Source organism: Miscanthus floridulus, chromosome 10 (genome assembly GCF_019320115.1).
Source record: "Miscanthus floridulus cultivar M001 chromosome 10, ASM1932011v1, whole genome shotgun sequence".
Classification (NCBI taxonomy): domain Eukaryota; kingdom Viridiplantae; phylum Streptophyta; class Magnoliopsida; order Poales; family Poaceae; genus Miscanthus; species Miscanthus floridulus.
The window spans coordinates 43,248,689-43,263,393 of NC_089589.1; the positions used below are offsets into that span (position 1 = coordinate 43,248,689).

At 46.3% G+C, this 14,705-nt stretch overlaps 1 pseudogene; it reads right to left on the reverse strand.

Moving 5' to 3' along the window:
- Positions 1 to 3,690: 3,690 nt before the first annotated feature.
- LOC136490103 (ornithine decarboxylase, chloroplastic-like) lies at positions 3,691 to 9,848 on the reverse strand (annotated as a pseudogene).
- Between the last annotated feature and the right edge of the window lie 4,857 nt (positions 9,849 to 14,705).

Consider the following 14,705-nt stretch of genomic DNA (forward strand, 5'->3'; position numbering starts at 1 on the left):
TGAGCGGCGATGCTTGGTTGTGCGCGAGGCAGTTGAAGCAGAGACCCGCAAGCTCTGGCAGGACGGGGCAATGGTGTTTGGGTGCTGATGTCCCTGAGCAGTGCCGGTGACAACGGCTCATGACAGTATGGAAACCATCGGCGTCGATGTTGGGCCCCCGATGGGGCTGCCGGGACATGTTAGGCACCGACGACCCACATCGCGGGCCGAGGCACTGATGAACCGGAACTCTCGCCGTCGGCTGCGAACCAAGACGACACGTCGCATACACTCGCACGGTGTTCAGCGCTGGAGTCCCATGGTCATCAGGCGCACTGGTCCTGCATTGACGGCGTCGCTTCCCCCTTGCAGTCACTAGATGGGTTCCGTCCGCGGTGGCAGCACTCTACACCGCGTCTGAAGCCCCAGCTGACGGTGGAGGCGTGGCCCAGAGAGCCTTGCGAGTGCCGTCCAGGTATGATGAGTGCGTGGCTTCATCGTCAGAGCTGCTTGCACATGGGTCTTCCTCCCAACGTCAGAACTTGCTCCTGCCAGCTAACCGACGGGCGGGGAAGAAGGGGAGGCAAGCGCGGAGAGGGAGGACGGCGAGGACCTGCTCGAGCGCGTGGCATCCTCCTCCTCGTCCTCATCTTCTGGGACATCCTCGACGATGACTAGCGTCTCATCCTCAATCCTTCCATCTGTGCGATGGATCTGGGCCCGGTGGGTGCAGCGACGCTGGGGATGGCAGCCCGTAGCCGGGGCTTCGAAGGAGGCTGCCGGCAGCCACGATGGCGATGACCTGCTCGAGCGCGCGACATCCTCGTCCTCATCCTCGCTAGGATGTCCTCGACGATGACTAGCGTCTCATCCTCAATCCTTCCATCTGTGCAACGGATCTAGGCCCGGTGGGGGCAGCGACGCTGGGGATGGCCGCCGTAGCCAGGGCTTCGAAGGAGGCCGGCGGCGCCGGAGTGGCTGCCGGCGGCCCGGTAGGGGCAGCGACGCCGGGATGACCGCCGGAGCCGGGGTGTCAAAGGTGGCCCGCGGCGCCGGAGTGGCTGCTGGCAGGCCAAGGAGCGTCGTGGTGGTAGCCCCATCACCATGGATCGATAGATCCGGACGTAGGGAGCTTGGATCTGGGCTTGGAAGGAGCTGGTGTACAGCAGGGAGGTAGATCAATGGAGGTGCGCCGCTGGCGTCGTTGGGGGCAGGGGGCGGGTCAGGAGGGTGGGCGAGGTCCATCCCGTTCCCGACCAGGATGCCTTTATGTCCTTGTTTCACTGTAATTTCAATAGTTTTTTTTTTTCATTGCAACGTACGGGCATATTTGCTAGTAATAATAATAAAGAGGCAAAATTTCAGCCCACTTTTTGTCCATCAATTTTTTTTGGTCCGTCTCCCTCTAACTTCCGGACAATGGAGATTTTCTTCCGTCCATACTTATATATAACCCGTGCTCATACAAGTTGGACCGATTCTAAAACGTATTGGGTCATGTGACCCGGAGTCTTGATAACTTGGATAGCTAGAATTCTATTCCTAAACTGAATAGGAATATAAATCATGATCAAATAGAAAAGGACAAACAAAAATACAAATTAGATAAATCTTACCCTGAATATTAAACTACCCCTCCTCTCTTTGGTTTTGTGGACGGTTTGTCGTGGGTAGATTTTGCGGACGTATACAATTATCTTATGCTATCTCTCTTGGATTGTACAATTTCTTTCCTATTCAAATACACAATTACCTCATTACCTCATGCAATCTCCTGGATTGTACAATTTGTTTTCTATTCCGATACGCCGTCTTCGAATATTTATATATACTTCAACTATTGAATCAACAAAATTATCACGTCATATACTTTTCCATTATTTTTTCCACGCCACTTTTTTTGGATGGATTTGTTTTCCCTCACGTAATGTTTCTGTTTTCCTTACCTAATATTTTCCCCATTTAATTTCTTAACAACCCTTTTTTTTTGGGGCTCTTGTGTTTTTATCCCTACTTTGATGTGCAATTGTGATTTTGCCCTCGTTTTTCTAACTTTGTGATTTTGCTCTTAACTGTAGCAAAGTCAACGCGATTTTGCCCCCGGTCAACGGTAAAAACAGGGGCAAATTCGCGTTGACCAGGGGCAAAAACGCGTTGACTTTGCTACAGTTAAGGGCAAAATCACAAAGTTAGAAAAGCGAGGGCAAAATCACAATTGCACATCTGTATAAGGGCAAGAACACCATTTTTCCTTTTTTTTTTGTCCATCCATTCTTTTGGTCCGTCTCCCTCTAACTATTGGACAATGGAAATTTTCTTCCGTCCAGACTTATATATAACCCGTGCTCATACGAGTTAGACCGATTCTAAAACGTATTGGGTCGTGCATGTGACCCGGACTCTTGATAACTTGGGTAGCTAGAATTCTATTCCTAAACTGAATAGGAATAGAAATCATGATCAAATAGAAAAGGACAAATAAAAATACAAATTATAAATCTTACCCTGGATATTAAACTACCACTCCTCCCTTTGGTTTTGTGGGCGGTTTGTCGTGGGTTGATTTTGCAGAGGGATACAATTATCTTATATATGCTATCTCTCTTGGATTGTACAATTACTTTCCTATTCAAATACGCAATTATCTCATTACCTCATGCTATCTCCTGGATTGTATAATTCCTTTTCTATTCCAATACGCAGTCTTGGAATACTTATATATACTTCAACAATTGAATCAACAAAATTATCGTGTCGTATACTTTTCCATTATTTTTTCCGCGCCACTTTTTTTTGGATGGATTTGTTTTCCCTCACGTAATGTTTCTCTGTTTTCCTTACCTAATATTTTTCCCTTTTAATTTTCCACATATTATTTATATGATTTTTTGTTCTTTTTTCCTCCACTGTACATGATGGTTTCTGATTCTGTATGGGACATGATTTTTTTTCTGTTTTTTCTCATGATGGTTTCCGATATTTATTTGGTAGTTTTCTTTCTTTTGGTGATTTTTATTTGTTTCTTCTATGGAGATCAGTGTTTTTGTTTAGTTTTGTAAATATTTTTTTTTTCATGAAACAGGTAAACTAGAAGGAATGAGATAAATCTTAGACGTACTTACGTACACCTACATGATTTTCTGATTTGTTTGGCAAATTTTTTCTTCTGTTTTAAGTACATGATTGTTCATATTTGTTTCGTGTATGAAGGATCAACACTTTTGGTAACCCTTTTCCCATGTGAAAAAGGTAAGCCGGAGGTAATGAGAAAATTTTGGTTTATAATTGTTTTTTAAAATAGTAAACTGGAAATAATGATCTTTTTTAGTCGTAACTTTTCTCATTTTGAGTTTAGAAATGTAAAACATTCCTTAGCACAGCACTACTCATATCATGCCCTAGCTGTCCGAACCTATGATGCTTGTGTAGACGTGTAGCTCACCTTCAACCTTTTCAAACTCATAAAAAATACCCATAATAGTTACCTATTTTTTGAGTTAGTCACTTGTCAATTTTTCATACGGGGTTATATTTATTTGATTCGAGGTTGGACGAAACTCATTTAAATTTTACAAAAAAAAATGTACAATCACTGAGTAATAAATTGTACGTTCCGTTGCAACACACGGGCATGTTTTGCTAGTTTTATCTAACGTGCAAATACGGATATCCAAATACGTATCATCGTGACGCCATCGTCGATGTTGTTGCTCAGCTGGAGTAGGCCACGTAGATCTTCATCTCCGAAATGTCGAAGCCGTTGAACTTGGAGCCGGCACCTGTGGAGTAGGCCCCCATGTTGTCAAAGACGAGCCAGTCGCCGACGCTCATCTCCGGCAGCTGGTACCCGGTGACCACCAGGTCCTGCGAGTCGCACGTCGGCCCGAACACCGTCGACGCGTACGTCTTCTCGCCGGGGCACGCGCCGGCGAGCGGTCTCGGGCGCGGGACCTTGTGGTCCATGAGCACGTTGTTGAGCGAGCCGTAGAGCCCGTCGTCGATCCAGTACTCGCGCGCGTCACCGCGCGCGCGCTTCCCGATAACGCGCGCGGCGAGCGTGAACGCTGTCTCGGCGAAGTACCGCTCGGGCTCGGCGATCACCTCCACACACGGCAGCAGGTCGCCGAAGACGTCCGCCAGCGCGTCGTTGATGACCGCCGCGGCCTCGTCGAAGGCGGCGCCGGCCCTGAACCCGCCGCCGATGTCGAGGACGCGCATGGGCGGCATGCCGAGGGCGACTGCCGCGTCGAACGCGGCTCGAGCGGACTCGATGGCGCCGCGGGTACACGTCGACGCGGGACACGGGGCTCCCGACGTGGAAGGAGACTCCGGCGACGGCGACCCCGGCCCGCTGCGCGGCGCGGAGGAGCGGGGACACCTCGTGCGCGTGCGCGCCGTACTTGTTCATCAGGTCGCCGCCCGTGGTCCCTGTTGGAGTTGTTCCAAATTCACTCCAGAATATAGGCCAGGCTTCTGACGGAGCGAAGCGGAGGCCCGTCGCCGGAGGCTTGGGCCGGAGCGTGATGTGATTGAAGAAGGTAAGCTGAAGGTATGCAAGATTAGTACTCATGATAATCCTGCTGATATGATGACAAAGACTGTTCCTGTTGCTAAGTTTGAGCTGTGCTCAAACTTAGTTGGTTTAATTGGATAGTCCAAGAGACTATTGTTGGCACCAGTGGTTTTCTATCTTTGTTATGTTCAGGATGAAGGGTTGATTTATGATACAAGATGAATTTACGGTATATACACCCTTGCTAGGGTTTCGTGGAGACTTGATTCTCTTGTAAGCCGCCATAGGCGTGTAACCCAAAACTCTTGAGATAGTGAGATTGTTGCTGGCTGGTGCCCGTGGTTTTTCCCCTTCACATCGGAGGGGTTTTCCACGTTAAATCGTGTGTCTCCTCTGTGGCTTGATTCTTTACTTCATATTCCTATACGTCGTTCATAACAAGTGGTACCAGAGCTTTGGTTGCTGTTAGGGTTCATGACGACGTCGATGAAGTTCGATCTTTCGCTGCTGAACTACGACACGCGGTTCTCGCTATGGCAAGTCAAGATGCGGGGGATTCTGGCGCAGACTCATGACTATGATGAGGCGCTGGATAGTTTCGGAAAGAGGAAGGCCGAGTGGACTCCAGAAGAGATCCGCAAGGATCAGAAGGCGCTCGCCCTAATTCAGTTGCATCTTCATAATGATATTTTGCAGGAGTGTCTGAAAGAGAAAACTGCTGCAGAACTATGGCTGAAACTGGAATCGATCTGTATGTCCAAGGATCTAACCAGTAAGATGCAGATGAAGATGAAGCTGTTCACCCTGAAGATGAAGGAGGAGGATTCAGTGATGAGCCACATCGCTGAATTCAAGAAGATCGTCGCCGACCTAGTGTCGATGGAGGTGAAGTATGATGATGAGGACTTAGGTCTTTTACTGCTATGTTCTTTGCCAAATTCGTATGCAAATTTTCGTGACACCATACTTTTGAGCCGTGATGAACTAACCCTAAAGGAAGTTTATGAGGCTCTCCAGTCTAGGGAAAAGATGAGAGGCATGGTGCAGAATGACGGGACGTCGTCCTCCAAGGGCGATGCTTTGCATGTGAGAGGCAGAACTGAAAACAGATCCTCCAATGATGGCAATGATGGTAGAAAGAACTACGAAAGGAGAGGCCGTTCAAAGTCCAAGCCGCATGGTAATAAAAAGTTCTGTGTTTATTGCAAGCTGACAAATCATAATGTTGAGGATTGCAGAAAAGTACAGAATAAGGAGAAGAGGAAACAAAAGTCGGCTGGTAAGGTCTCTGTTGCTGCTGCTGTGTCTGATGATGATTCTGGAGATTGTCTGGTAGTATTTGCTGGTTGTGTTGCTGGTCATGATGAATGGATTCTCGATTCCGCATGTTCATTTCATATTTGCACTAACAGAAATTGGTTTAGCTCGTATAAGCCTGTGCAGAAAGGGGATGTTGTGCGGATGGGAGATGATAACCCGTGTGACATTGTGGGGATTGGATCAGTTCAGATCAAGACTGATGATGGCATGACACGCACGCTGAAAAATGTCAGGTATATACCAGGGATGTCCAGAAATCTTATCTCATTGAGCACGCTTGATGCAGAAGGTTACAAATATTCCGGTTCAGATGGCGTTCTGAAGGTATCAAAAGGTTCTCTTGTTTGCTTGAAAGGTGATCTTAATTCTGCAAAGTTATATGTCCTTAGAGGGTGTACTTTACCTGGTTCTGATTCCGCTGTTGCTGCTGTTACTAATGATGAACCTAGTAAAACTAACCTTTGGCATATGCGTTTGGGACATATGAGTCACCATGGTATGGCAGAATTGATGAGGAGAAACCTGCTGGATGGCTGCACTTCGAGTAAAATAAAGTTTTGTGAGCATTGTATTTTCGGGAAGCATAAAAGGGTACATTTCAACACTTCTGTTCACACCACTAAAGGTACTCTTGATTATGTTCATGCTGATTTATGGGGTCCTTCCCGTAAGTCCTCACTTGGTGGTGCTCGTTACATGCTTACAATTATTGATGATTACTCTAGAAGGGTTTGGCCTTATTTTCTGAAACAGAAAGATGATACTTTTGCTGCTTTTAAGGACTGGAAAATAATGATAGAAAGGCAAACTGAAAGGAAGGTAAAATTGCTTCGTACTGATAATGGTGGAGAATTTTGTTCGCGTGAATTTAATGATTATTGCAGATCGGAAGGCATTGTTAGGCATCACACCATACCCCATACTCCACAACAGAATGGTGTGGCCGAACGTATGAACAGAACCATCATATCTAAGGCCCGTTGCATGCTGTCTAATGCCAGGATGAGCAAGCATTTTTGGGCTGAAGCTGCTAATACTGCCTGTTACTTGATAAACAGGTCGCCTTCTATTCCACTAAATAAAAGAACTTCCATTGAGGTATGGTCTGGTACGCCTGCTGATTATTCATAGTTGAAAGTTTTTGGATGCACTGCTTATGCTCATGTTGATAATGGAAAATTAGAGCCTAGAGCTGTTAAGTGTCTTTTCCTTGGTTATAGTTCGGGAGTCAAAGGCTATAAATTGTGGAATCCTGAAACAGGAAAGACTTTTATGAGCAGGAGTGTTGTTTTCAATGAATCTGTGATGTTTACTGACAGTTTGCCCTCAGATCATGTTCCAGAAAAAGAGCTGCAGCGTATGCGCATGCAGGTGGAGCATGTTGATGATGATACAGGTGTGCAGGTGGAGCCTATTGATGAGCATGGTGACCATGATAATGATGTTGCTGAGGATGATGCTCATGATGATGTTCAGCAAACTCCTCCTATTTTGCAGTTAGAGGAGGATTTACCTATTGCTCAACGCAAGTCAAAAAGGACAATTGCACCTCCTAAGCGTCTTATTGAAGAGTGTAATTTGTCTTACTATGCTTTGAGTTGTGCTGAACAGGTGGAGAATGTTCATGAGCCAGCAACCTATAAAGAAGCTATTCGTTGTGGTGATACTGAGAATTGGATTTCTGCTATGCATGAGGAGATGCAGTCTCTTGAGAAGAACAGTACATGGGAGATTGTACCTTTGCCTAAGAATAAGAAGACCATCAGCTGCAAATGGATCTTCAAGAGAAAGGAGGGTTTATCTCCAAGCGAGCCTCCAAAGTATAAGGCAAGGTTAGTTGCTAAAGGCTACAGTCAAATTCCGGGTGTTGACTACAATGATGTGTTCTCTCCAGTGGTAAAACACAGTTCAATTCGTACTTTCCTTAGTATTGTTGCTTCACATGATCTTGAGCTTGAGCAGTTAGATGTGAAGACTGCGTTTTTGCATGGAGAGCTTGAGGAGGACATATACATGGACCAACCAGAAGGGTTCATAGTGCCTGGCAAGGAAAAATATGTGTGCAAGTTGAAGAGATCCTTGTATGGTTTGAAACAGTCCCCTCGTCAGTGGAACAAGAGGTTTGATTCATTTATGTTAGCACACAGTTTTAAAAGATCTAAGTATGATAGCTGTGTTTACATCAAGCATGTTAATGGATCACCTATATATTTGCTGTTATATGTTGATGATATGCTGATTGCTGCCAAGAGTAAGATTGAAATTACTAAGTTAAAGAAGCTATTGAGTAGTGGTTTTGATATGAAAGATCTTGGTAGTGCTAAAAAAATTCTTGGTATGGAAATTAGTAGAGACAGAAAATCTGGTTTGCTATTTCTTAGTCAACAAAATTATATCAAGAAAGTTCTTCAGCGTTTCAACATGCAAAATGCTAAGGCTGTTAGTACCCCTATTGCACCTCACTTTAAGTTGTCAGCTGCTCAGTGTCCTAGTACAGATGCAGAGATTGAATACATGTCAAAGGTTCCTTATTCTAGTGCTGTGGGGTCTTTGATGTATGCCATGGTTTGCTCTCGTCCAGATTTGTCATATGCTATGAGTCTTGTTAGTAGATATATGTCTAATCCTGGCAAAGAACATTGGAGGGCAGTTCAGTGGATTTTTAGGTACCTCAGAGGCACAGCAGATTCCTGTTTAAAGTTTGGAAGAACTGATAAGGGTCTTATTGGCTATGTGGATTCTGATTATGCTGCTGATCTGGACAGGCGAAGATCACTTACAGGTTATGTGTTTACTGTTGGCAGTTGTGCTGTGAGTTGGAGGGCTACTTTACAGTCAGTTGTTGCTTTGTCTACTACTGAAGCAGAATATATGGCTATTTGTGAAGCGTGCAAAGAATTAATTTGGCTGAAAGGTTTGTACGCTGAGCTTTGTGGAGTTGAATCTTGCATAAGTTTGCACTGTGACAGTCAAAGTGCAATTTACCTCACTAAAGATCAGATGTTCCATGAGAGAACTAAGCACATAGATATCAAGTATCATTTTGTGCGTGATGTGATTGAAGAAGGTAAGCTGAAGGTATGCAAGATTAGTACTCATGATAATCCTGCTGATATGATGACAAAGACTGTTCCTGTTGCTAAGTTTGAGCTGTGCTCAAACTTAGTTGGTTTAATTGGATAGTCCAAGAGACTATTGTTGGCACCAGTGGTTTTCTATCTTTGTTATGTTCAGGATGAAGGGTTGATTTATGATACAAGATGAATTTACGGTATATACACCCTTGCTAGGGTTTCGTGGATACTTGATTCTCTTGTAAGCCGCCATAGGCGTGTAACCCAAAACTCTTGAGATAGTGAGATTGTTGCTGGCTGGTGCCCGTGGTTTTTCCCCTTCACATCGGAGGGGTTTTCCACGTTAAATCGTGTGTCTCCTCTGTGGCTTGATTCTTTACTTCATATTCCTATACGTCGTTCATAACAGTCCCGCCATCGGGGCCCTTGAGGCGGAGCAGGAGCTCGCACCTTGGGTGGCAGCGCGCGACCTTGGCCACCTCGGACTCGGTGTCGTAGGTGGCGAGCGCGACGCCGGCCTCCGCGGCGTACTCGAGGTGGGGCTCGGCCTTGCAGGGGTTGGCGTAGACGATGCTGCGGTTGGCGCCGGGCGGGACGCCGCCGACGCCGACGCCGAGCGCGAGCACGGCCTCCATCTCGGCGCGGCTGGCGCAGTCGAACCCGGCGCCCAGCGTGGCCAGCGCGCCCAGGAGCGCCGGGTCAGGGTTGCACTTGACGGCGTAGTAGGGGCGCACGTCGGGGAGCGTGCGGCGCCACGCCGAGAAGAGGTCGACGACGGTGTCGATGTGGAAGACGTGGAAGGCGGTCCGCTGGGTGGGGCTCGACGTGGCGATGATGGAGCGGATGAGGCCGGCGACGGTGTCCTTCTCGTCGGTCGCCGCGTCGAGGGTGAAGGAGACCACCTTCCCGTCCTTGACGCCGGGAGCCGACAGCACGGTCTGCATGGGACTGCCTCCACCCATGCTGCTGCTGATCGACGACGCTAACGACGACGATGAATAACCGAAGGCGATCAAGCAAAGCAAGGAGGTAATAATGATGAATCGAAGGTGGCCAATCTTTTGTTTGCTCGACACGCAGCTAGCATGAGCGTCTGTGGCTGCCCTTTTATATCGCGACGACGAGGGGTGGTGTCCTAGGAGGGACACGACGCGTCGTTAACGTTGTTCCATGCTTGCCTCCACTGTCCACGGAGGAATGGGTTATTAGGTTACATATAGGCACGTGACAAAAATCTATGCTAACATTTATCTTGACGAGAACTCGCCTCTGACCGGACTCTTGCTTCTTAATGAGTCATTAACTAATTAATGGTCATTTCTCATTTAGCCAGGTTGCAAAGCAGGAACAGGGCAAACAAAGCTACCCGCAGTTGGTCGCCGGGCTTGTCATTAGCCGTTGGAGCACATTAGCACATGCAATCGTGCTGCACACACTAAAACAATAGTTAGTACACACTACCGGAATCGTAAATTACCCAGAGTGCCAAAAACCGTCAACAAAATTGCAAAACCGCTAAGGAAATAATACTTGGCTACTAACCATCAAGCAAATTCCGTTAAGGATAGAGGATAAGGGAAATTAATTTTCTTAAGGGTTTTGGCACTCAAGGATAATTTCCTTGGAGCCTAGTTGTCAAGGAAACTACGGCCACACCTAATTTGCCAAAGCACTAAGTAAATGTTCGAACCGTCAAGTAAATAAGTTTCCTTGAGGGCCAACAATCTTCAAAAAAGTTATCTAGATCCTTAAGGAATATACATTTTCGCGGAGGTCGATGAGCACTGCCAAGAAAACTACACTTTTTTTGGCGGTTCTATTTTGGCACTAAAATTCTTAACATTCAAGGTAATTCAAGAGTGTGGTAATGACAGCTTTCTTTCTTCCTTTCATATTTCACTAAAAAAATCCGTTGATCCATGATAGATTGCTTCGTCACAATAGCCCCAAAATCCGTCATAGAACACCATCTGTGACGGAAATTTTTTCTGTCATGTATCGAGTGTCACAGATTGGCTGCGAGTCATCTGTGACGAATTTCGACCGTCATGGATCCCCTGAAAGTCCACTTAGCCCACTCTAGGCTAGGCTAAGCCCAGTAGTCTGTGACGAAATTTTCTGTCACGAAAAGCTTCCACATAGGATTTTTCTATCACAAATTTGAGTCATCATGCAAGCGCCATGTGTTCGCCAAGGTGTATGCTGACGTGTCATCGGTCTCACTTAGAATTTAGCCCAGTTGTTTTATGGCCCAATTTGGGTTTCCAGGAGCTTTTGGCCCATTTTACGCCCAACATATTATTTTGTTTTGGGCCTATCTGATTTTTTGTGGGCCCTTTTTTGGCCTTTTAGTGGACATGTTGTCCAGCAAAATAAAAATATTTTCATCCTTAATTTCGGCCAAATTAATTACCAATCATCATTAATTAACACATGTTCTTTTTTTCTAGAATACGCAGGAGAGTTGCGTATCGTTGCATTAAGAAAGAGGATAAAAGGCTTATATAGCCATACAACAGCACACATACAACAGCACACACACCGTCTTTAGGTTACATACGCACCTGTTAAAAATGTAAAAAGTCGACCTCCCTCAACAGGCGCTGTTAAACCCCAGGTCGAGTAGCGACCGGTTCACTAATGCCTTTAGCGCCTGCCAACCTCCAAAGAGCGGCTTCTTCTTGTGCAAGGAGAAGCACCCGCTCTATCCTAGGCAAGGCACCATTGAACACAATGTCATTTCTCTCCTTCCAAAGCATCCAGGCTCCTAGCATGACCAATGAATTGAATCCTCTCTTGGTTCTTTTGTCAAGAGTGCTACCGGCTTGTTGCTACCAGTCAAAGAACCCAGTGGCAGATGGCTGAGGTGCAATATCTGGGAGTGCAAAGGTGCGAAGTAATTGAAACCAGAATTGCCGAGAGAAGACATAGGAACAGAGGAGGTGCTGGATGGTTTCATCCTCTTGGTCGTAGAAGGAGCAGTGCTCAGGATGAGGAAGACCTTTTCTAGCAAGTCTATCAGTTGTCCAACATCGATTATGTGCAACTAACCAAAGGAAGAATTTGCACTTCTTGGGACCCCAATTCTTCCAAATTAGAGTGCTCGGCTCAAACTGGACTGCTCCAAGGAACAAAGCCTCATATGTTGTCTTAGTTGAGAATTGACCTGAAATATCCAATTTCCACTTATGAACATCCTCAACCTTTGGCAGGAGTAATGTTTCCTGAACCAAGTCCCAAATGTCCAAGAATTCTGATAGGACCTCCACTGAGTGGTGCCCCTGGATATCATGTACCCACTGATTGTCCATTAGTGCTTCCTGAACTGTACGTTTCTTAACCCGCCTCTTGGGTACAATTGCAAATAAATTGGGAGCTAATAGCTGAATAGAGGACCCTTGTAACCACCGATCAATCCAGAACTTGGTGTTCGCCCCATTGCCGACTTCCGTAGTTACAGCAGCATCAAATAGGGCATGTGCATTCCCATGAACTATGACCGGGAAGGCTACCCATGGCTTATCAGGTTCAGTTTTACTCAACCACAACAAACGGACCCTGAGTGCCCAACCAAATCTTTGAAGGTCTAAAATGCCCAAGCCACCAAGCTCCTTTGGATGGCTCACCTTGGGCCAAGCTAATAAACAGTGACCTCCTTTTGCCTCCTTCCTGCCTCGCCACAAGAAATTATGACGGATCTTATCCACCGCCTTTAGGCACCATGGAGGAAGCTCCAAGGCAGTGGCGAAATAGATTAGAACTGAGGTGAGAACCGATTGCACTATGTAGCACGACCAGCTCGATTCATCAACTCAGATTTCCAACCTGTCACATGGTCAGCCACCTTCTCAATCAGAGGTTGTAACTATGTCTTAGACAGCTTCTTGATGGAAAGAGGAAGGCCGAGATATTTGCAGGGAAACTCCTGAACTACACAAGGAAAATGAGTCTAAACCATAGCCAAGTCTTCATTTGAACATTGAATAGGAGAGACACTGCATTTCTAAATATTTGTTCTCAGTCCTGAAGATGTGCCAAATAGCCGTAACAGTGCATCCACCACTTGCAAATCTGTGGCGACTGGGCGAAGAAACAGTACCACATCATCGGCATAAAGGGATACACGATGATGAATATTCCTAGTGGAAATTGGCTATAGCAGCCCTTCAGTGCTCGCCTTTTCAATCAATCTATTCAGGACATCCATGACAAGGATAAAAAGCATAGGAGAGAGTGGGTGATGAGGACATCACTTCTTCATCACATACAAGCCAAGGAGAGGAGGAGGACCAACATGGGCGTCCAATTCATCTTTCTCATGTTGGAGGCCCAGTCCAACTGAAGTTGGAGTCCATCTCGGGTTCCAGGACCAGTCTGCCTTAAACTAGTCACCCAGGACGCATCCGGACTCCGTTTTCGATGATCCACATATGGTTGGAAAGCTAATTTGATAAGGAAGCCAGTCCAATTGGTCTCACGTCAAAATCCCTTTGGAATCAAGGGGAATCGTCGAAACAAGTCAGCATCCAGAATCTATAAGGGTGCTGCGACACCGACTTTTGGTCCGTTGGACCGTGTATCGTGTTTGGGCCCATTAGGGGTGCGTCTAGGGGGGTGACGCCCAAGACTCTATAAATATCAGCCGTCGCTCTCCTTAGGGTTTGGGTTTTGTTTAGTTCTTGATTTCCTCGTGAAACAGATGTCGTTTTGCTGCAACTGTCGCTGCCAAGGCCGCTTGCTGTGAACCAGGGCCCCAGTTCTTGATCTTGTTCGCCTGTGGCAATTAGTCCTTTCGAATAAAGACTTGAACTCCTTCTTATTTTCATAAGCCTCATATTTATTTGCAATTTCAGATTGCATTCATCCCGTTCTTGCTTGTGTTCTCGATTCGCTTGCAGGAAAGCCTTCTCGCGCGAGGTCAATCGCGTTCGCGTGGTTGATAACCAACGGAGCAGTGGTGTAACAGTTGCGGGGTCCGAACCAGTCTTGGTTCGAAGCCTAGATCGTGAACGTCGAGTCTCCACCAATCGACGCTATCATACCTTTCGGAAGATCGGGCTTAGTCTACATCAGTGGGTCACCTATAAAACCTCACTGGGGACCACATTGAGTAGCACCCTAGTTGATGACGAGCCAAGCAAGCCACTGATCATATCCTGCCATTTACGCCCAAAACCCCTTCTCTGAAGAACCTCCAAAAGAAACGGCCAGGAAACTGAGTCAAAGGCTTTAGAGATGTCCATCTTCAATAGAATGTGTGGCTGCTTTTGTTGATGCAAGAACCTGGCCGTCTGCTGGACAAGTATGAAATTATCATGAATACAATGCCCTTGCACAAAAGCACTTTGATTGGATGACACAACTCACTGAGTCTTCCTGCCAAGCGGTTTGCCAACAGTTTTGTGACCAACTTAGCAAAACTGTGGATAAGACTAATTGGTCGAAAGTACTTAACTGAGGAAGCATCATCATTTTTGGGCAAGAGGGTTAGCAGTGCTGAGTTAAGAAGCTGCATGTTCCTAAAATTCCCACGCTGCACCGCTGATATAGCAGCCATTAAATCAGATTTGATAACTGGCCAGCATATCTTGTAGAAACGCCCTATGTATCCATCTGGTCCTGGGGCCTTATCTGGAGGCAAATGCTTGATGGTGTTCCACACCTCATCCTCCAAAAAAGGCAGTTCCAGGTCGGCCAAATCAATTTGGCTTAAGTTCAGCTCTTCAAGGTTGATGGTCAGATCTCGCTGGCCACTTGTGCCCAACAACTGATCATATAAATCAAAAATTGCTGCAGCCTTATCCTCATGGCTAGTCAGC